This window comes from Pinus tabuliformis, chromosome 4_2 (assembly GCF_031772625.1).
Source record: "Pinus tabuliformis cultivar Carrire ecotype Pingquan chromosome 4_2, CPIR1, whole genome shotgun sequence".
Classification (NCBI taxonomy): domain Eukaryota; kingdom Viridiplantae; phylum Streptophyta; class Pinopsida; order Pinales; family Pinaceae; genus Pinus; species Pinus tabuliformis.
In genome coordinates, this window is record NC_142304.1 from 118947716 (window position 1) to 118954516 (window position 6801).

The following is a 6801-nucleotide window of genomic DNA, read 5'->3' on the forward strand; positions in this document are numbered from 1 at the left end:
ATAGAACTCACACAAGCGAATACACAAAAAGCGACAGAAATGCAACACAAGGCATAGGAAGCGAGCTTACCCCAAAACAGCTGAGATGAATGTGCCAACTACTCCTAGATGTGATGTGGGATGTCAGTGCTACAAGGTTGATGTGAGGAATGGGCTCTACAACGTTCAGTTGATGAGTTTTGATAACATCGAGGTTATGACGCTCATGCCACAAATTTAGGAGGGATGCCTTTGCATGCTACCTTGGGAGAAGCAGCCTATACATGCAAGTTTATTTTTCTCAGTCCCGAAGGGAACCGATCAACTCAGTTGCACATGCAATTGAGTGCTCGATTGCTGGAGAAAAATGTGCATTTCTGACTGTAAGCTAGGCTGACTGCCTAAGGGGATTGAGCAATTTTTGGGCCCAACAGCTAACTGCTTCCCATATTTGTGCAATCCTGGGCTGAACTTCTTGTTGATGGGAAAAATTGCGCAATTCCTGCTGGGAGGGTTGGTTGGCAGGATTGCACAATCCTGGAGCCCAACAAGTTGTCAGAGGGAATTACGCAATTCCTGGAGGGTATGGCTGGTTGCCCTCAAGAAATGCACAAATTTCACTAGGAAGTTGCTTAGCCTGCAGTTGGACCAAGTTCGGGTGAGAAGCTTGTGAAGGGAAAAGATCAAATTGTGATCGACAAGCTACCTTTGAGCAAGAAAGACACTGAAGCTTGTGGACTTGACGAAGCAAGGCAAGTTGTTGTGAAGGTTGGTAGGGAGGCTCCAAAACAAGCTAAGGTAAAATTTTGGAGGGTGTTGTAGTCGCTACAACAATTCCTTCCATTGTATGTGAGGAAAGGAAGCATATAACTTCTCTCTTTCATGAGACTCACCCATATGATTCATCCCCATCTTGGAAATCAGAGTAATATTACCTATTGAACAACCATTTTGTCAACACCAGAATATCAAATCAAACCATAAATTTCTTCAATGATGATTTTGTTGTCACATTTGATGATGATTGTGCGCATTCATCTATTGATATTAAGAAACTACCAATATTGGATGATCTATCATTTAAAGGTTCAAAGTTTTGCCAGGACATTGAGGCACTTCAAATCTCACCAATCATCATGTCAAGTCCTCACATCCTTGAAAAAATTCATGAACAAAGATCAAATTAGGGTTTCTGATGAATGCTCATGTTTCATAAATTTTCAGAGTTTCCAAGTTTGTCATTTTGAGTACCATGATATGATTGTTGACTGGCTCGAAGAGTCTTGTCTAGTGAATTCCTATGAAATAAAGCGACATTTTGTCTCTCTTATGCTTGATTTTGGGTTAGACATAAATGAATGCATATTATGGAGGAATGCTCGGGGTTTTCAATTTTACCATTATGTGTATGACGATAGAATTGCAGCTTGGTTGGAAAATATTTTATGGTACACTTCCCTACCAACAGGCATGATCTTCTCACTCTTGTGCATGATCCATAGGTAATTTTGTGTTGTGCAACAACCCCCCGATTTATTTATATATAAATGTCTTAGGAAATTATTTTATAAATAAATGGGGACTTAAAAATTTTAAAACATAGGAAAATAGCATAGTTTAGGGTTTTTGAAAGAAAAAATTTGATTTTTGAATAAACAAATCCAATTAGGGCCAAACGACTTGAATAAAGCCTCCCTTAAAGAAAATCCCAATGATATCGCATATCGCAAAGTCTCAAAGAAATAACGCTTTGTTTTTACCCTTTCGAAACTTGCGATGCGATAAAGGATAGTCCCCGAGAACCAAGCATGTCTATTCCTTAAAAGGCTTAAGTATTGACAAAATTACTTCACAACAGAACTTGCTCGCATCACAATATTATAGCGAAAAAGATATAATAAAGGGGAGAGGACCATTCCCATTGTGAAATGAGATAAAATAACTGGGCTCGATAAAATAAAGAATGCAGTCTATAAACATCTCGCGTCTGGTTAAATTAAAAACTATCAAAAAGCTCCCCACTTGTTTCACTTTTGATTCCCCCGATTGCAATAAAGTTATTTCTTAAAAGGCGCGCTTAAAGAAAATCATAAAACTAAATAACTAGAAAACAAAAGTTGTGATTTCTAATAATCCGTTGGGCCCGCTATAACGCCATGTCATTTCTTGCGATTTCACAATCGCACAAAGCCTTTGGCCATATCCATTCTCCTCTATTCCCTAAACATCATAACATCAAATAGTAGTGACACGCCAACAACAAACTCATGCATCAAATCCATCTATTCCAAGATCAATCTCAGGCCAAAAACAACATGCCATCATCGTCATCATCATTCTCTAACTCAATGAATACTAGCAACATCTTTTTACAAAAACACAGTAGTAGCAAGCATGATGACAAAGGAAATATAACTCCCTCAAACAATAATCATTACCATCCATGTCAAGCAACTTTATGACAATAAATTTGCATTCCAATGCAGTAATAGAAAATAACTACCATTGAAAATTATTTGGGGTTTAACATTTCATAAGTCATAATGATTTACTTTGGAGAAAACTAATATAAATATTGGAGAGCAATAGAGACAAGGTATGTTGTTTACTACAGTAGATCGAGTTAAATATTTGAATGGTCTATGCTTCCAAATACTCTTTTCATATGATCGATAAGAGAAAATGGAAAAACTAATAGGTGTGATAATAGAAGCAATAGAAGAAAATAGTTTCAGATTGATTGCAATGAAGATTGTTTGTAATAGACTATATTCTTAGTATTCACATTTTCTATCTATCAAAATTGTTACATTGACACTTTGCGCTCAAAATTTGTATTTCATCATTCAAGTTACTAACAGTCTCTCTCATCTCACTAAACTAAGGTAACTAAGAAAATTTTAAATTAAATTGACCAAATTAATCTTATACATATATAGCATATTTAAAATGATAAAATAATTAGATGTTTAACAAATTTTGTATGACTGCACATGACTGAAACCGGCCTAGATCCATCTTAACATCAGATCTATTAAGTGCCAAGAGGGATCAAATCTCTTGAGGTGCAAACCTTTCCTGAAGTTTTGCACTCAAAAAATAGGTTTTCACCTAGAGAGATTTGATCCCTCTCGGCGCTTGATAGATCCGGTGTTAAGATGGATCTAGGCTGGTAAATAATGTTATGGGCACTATTTAAACATGTCACTTTTGAAACAAGATAAATTGTAATCACTACTATACTTGCAAAGTAATGGCTCTTCTTTGCGCATTCCTTAAAGAAAACAAGATTTACCAAACCCCAAATTCCAAGTGTTGTAGTTTTTTACCAGGTCACCAGTTTTAAATATTTTATTTGTCCCATGACTATTTCAAAGCCTACTTATTTAAATATTGTTTTTGATATGGTCAAATGCCCAGACCACCAAATTGAAACTCGCTAATCATGGACTAGATTTGTTAAAGGATCACTTCGCCCTAAAATACCGGATTCATTGATTCCATTCATTAGTGAAAAATCTCATGCATGTTCATCATTTTCAACTTCAATAATACCTTTCTCAACCCTTTCTAGAGCAAGGACAACAGTTCTCTCTTCCCCCAACACACACACACCCACACACACACACATATATATATGAATATACTATGTATCACCTTACATTCATTTCATTTTGCCAACATCATCGTGACAAAATCCTCATAGTTGACTTAACCATCTCCATCAATAGCCTCACATATCATCTCATCAACTTCTTTGTCAGTTAGTTTTTCTCCCAAGCTGGTCATCACATGCGGTAGCTCGGCTGCAGATATGAAACCATTTTGATCATTTTCAAAAACCTTGAATGCCTCTTTTAACTCTATATCTGAGTTAGTATCCTTCATCTTTCAAGCCATGATAATCAGGAACTCTGGAAAATCAATTATCCCATTTCCATTTCCATCAGCATCAACTTCATTAATCATGTCCTATAGTTCAGCTTCAGTTAGATTCTATCGTAGAGAGCAGATAACAGTGCCCAATTCTTTGGTGGTAATGCAACCATTGCCATCTTTGTCAAATAAACTGAAAGCGTCCTTGAACTCTGCAATTTGATCCTCGCTCAACTTCTCCACCATCTGCACTCGATAGTCCGATCAAAACATGAAAACACAAATTGATTAGCTTCGCAAAAATACCAGAGAGAAAATTGTGGTGTATGATGAAATCCCTCGCAGATTTTAAACTCGATCAGCTGAGAAACGAAAGTGCACCCTAAAATTGATGTTAGAAAAATTCACAGGGCAGGGGAGAGGAGAAAAATTCACAGGGCAGAGGAGAGGAGTCTAGCTCGGAATTTAGTAAAGTCAACTTCAGTTGCGGCAAGGATATCGCAACTACATAAAGACTTAATTAAAACACAGAAAATAACTCAAACACGGAAAATAACTCACGGAAAAACAGAGAAACCAAAAAGGTGTAAATCTACTCATGAATGTTTAAAACCATATCACAATGGAGGGTGCAACTCCAAGTGAAAACACAAAAACTTAATGTGATTTACGCTTCACTAGGGTTGCAGAGTAACTGCCTGTAAAACTAGTTTTCATGCGCCCACCACAAATTTCTCCACGATTTTCTCCTCACTACTTCACTGACTTTCACCTCTCTCTCGCTCAACTTTGAAAATGACTTTTACATTCATATTTATCCAAAACATACATTTTTTGACATTAATACATGACAGAGAAAATATTGAAGACACGGGATGGGTGATTATACAAAATGAGGGATTCCCTGATCTCACAGAGATTGTGGACTGCATTGTGCAGTAAATGTTTCACCCATATGTATTTACCAACCCTCATTAAGTGCTTTAACTCTGTGATGTGTTGCAGAATGGTCTGCGTTATACTTCTGCTCAGACTTTAGTCCTTTCGCCTGCAAACTAAACTGCAACCTACAAAATACTTCTGACAAGTATGGTTGTCGTCAGAGTATTTAATAGGGTTGTTGGGATTAATTTTCCAACACTCTCCCTTAATCACAACTGCTGCCATTGACAATTCCAAATAGTCTCTAAGGTAAACAAGACTTTCACATGCCAATGGCTTTGTGAAAATATCAACAAATTGTTCCCGTGACCTGCAGTGTTGCAACATAATTTCATCATTGTTAATCCACTCTCTAATAAAATGATATTTAGCATCAATATGCTTGGTCCTCTTGTGACTGGGCGTCCTTGGTGGAGGTGGACTTGGTTTAAGTTAAGGTCAAGTTCTAGGGCTCTGGTTCCTCCGTAGGAGGGTATAGGGTGGAGGTCTATTTCGAGGTCTATTTCAACAAAATTCTTTGACAATGCGATTGCAGAAGTGTTGTCGCACATATTAGTTGTCATTCCCTCTTGGTCGTGGCAAAGAGCCCTCAACATCCTTCTCATCCAAACTGCCTAACATGTTGCTTCTATTGTGGCAATAGATTCATCTTCTATTGTTGACAGTGACACTATTGGCTGCTTCTTGGAGGCCCATGAAATGGCTCCGAAACCCAAATGAAAAATATATCCTGACGTGCTTTTTCTGTCTTCGACACTTCCTGCCCAATCACTATCAGTGTAACCAACTAGCCTAAAATCATCTATTGCGGTGTACAAAACACCATACTGTTTTGTCCCATTGACATATCTTAGAATCTTTTTCGTTTCTTGCCAATGTGTTTCCTTGGGTGTCTCCATGAACCTCAACACCAAACTCATTGCATACATTATATCTAGCCTAGTGTCAGCCAAATACATCAAGGTGCCTATCATACTTTTATATAATGTTGGATTGAAATTGTTGTTGCAATCTTCTTTGCTCAACTTCAACCCCATGACAGTTGGATTTGGTGTGGGCTTGTTGTTCTGCATATTAAACATCTCCAAAATGTCTGCCACATACTTTGCTTGAGAGATAAAAATTCCATTAAGGAAAATTCACCCCAATCTAGAAAGTCAAATCAAGTCTAAGCTGAATAAACTCCTTCATTAGGGGAATTTTGAGGTCTAAAATGGGCCTCCTAAGAAAAATGTACAACCAAAATAAACTTTATAAGAACCAATAGGATTCAAGATGATGATGTCAACCATGGGGGGTGATTCATCATTTTTGGAGTTAAAAAGTAAAATTATTAAAAAATAATAAAATAATAAAACTACTTTTTCAATTCTTATTTTCAACTTATCACCCTAAGGTTTTACTCAAATTTTGAGCGAGAGTACTCGTTGGATGCAAAATTTAATTCCTCATCCAAGGAGCACCCATGTTGCATACTTTCGATGCACCCTACTACACAAAAAATGAGAAATACATGAAAAAATGTGATTGCAATCACGTTTTTCATGTATTTCTCATTTTTTGTACAGTGGGGTGCATCGAAAGTATAACATGGGTACTCCTTGGATGAGGAATCAAATTATGCATCCAACGACTATTTCCGCTTGAAATTTGAGTAAACCCATAGGGAGATAAGTTGAAAATATGAGTTGAAAAAATAGTTTTTTATTTTTTCCCTCTAAAATTTGATGATGTAATCTAATCTTATTTTATTATTTCCACTATTATTTTATAATTTCCTTAGGAGGCCCATTTTAGACCTTAAAACTTCCCTAATGAAAGCCAAGATCATCTTTCCTATTAAGCATTCAAAATGGGTTTCAAACTTAGCACCTGTCAGGAAGAAGAATGGTGACATTCGCATTTGTATAGATTTTAGAAATATTAACAAAGCTTGTCAGAAAGACAATTTCCCATTACCAACTATGGAGAAAATACTACAATCAGTAGCTGGTTTAGAACTAA

At 36.7% G+C, this 6801-nt stretch overlaps 1 pseudogene; it reads right to left on the reverse strand.

Moving 5' to 3' along the window:
- Positions 1-3648: 3648 nt before the first annotated feature.
- On the reverse strand, positions 3649-4101 carry LOC149168540 (calmodulin-1-like; annotated as a pseudogene).
- Between the last annotated feature and the right edge of the window lie 2700 nt (positions 4102-6801).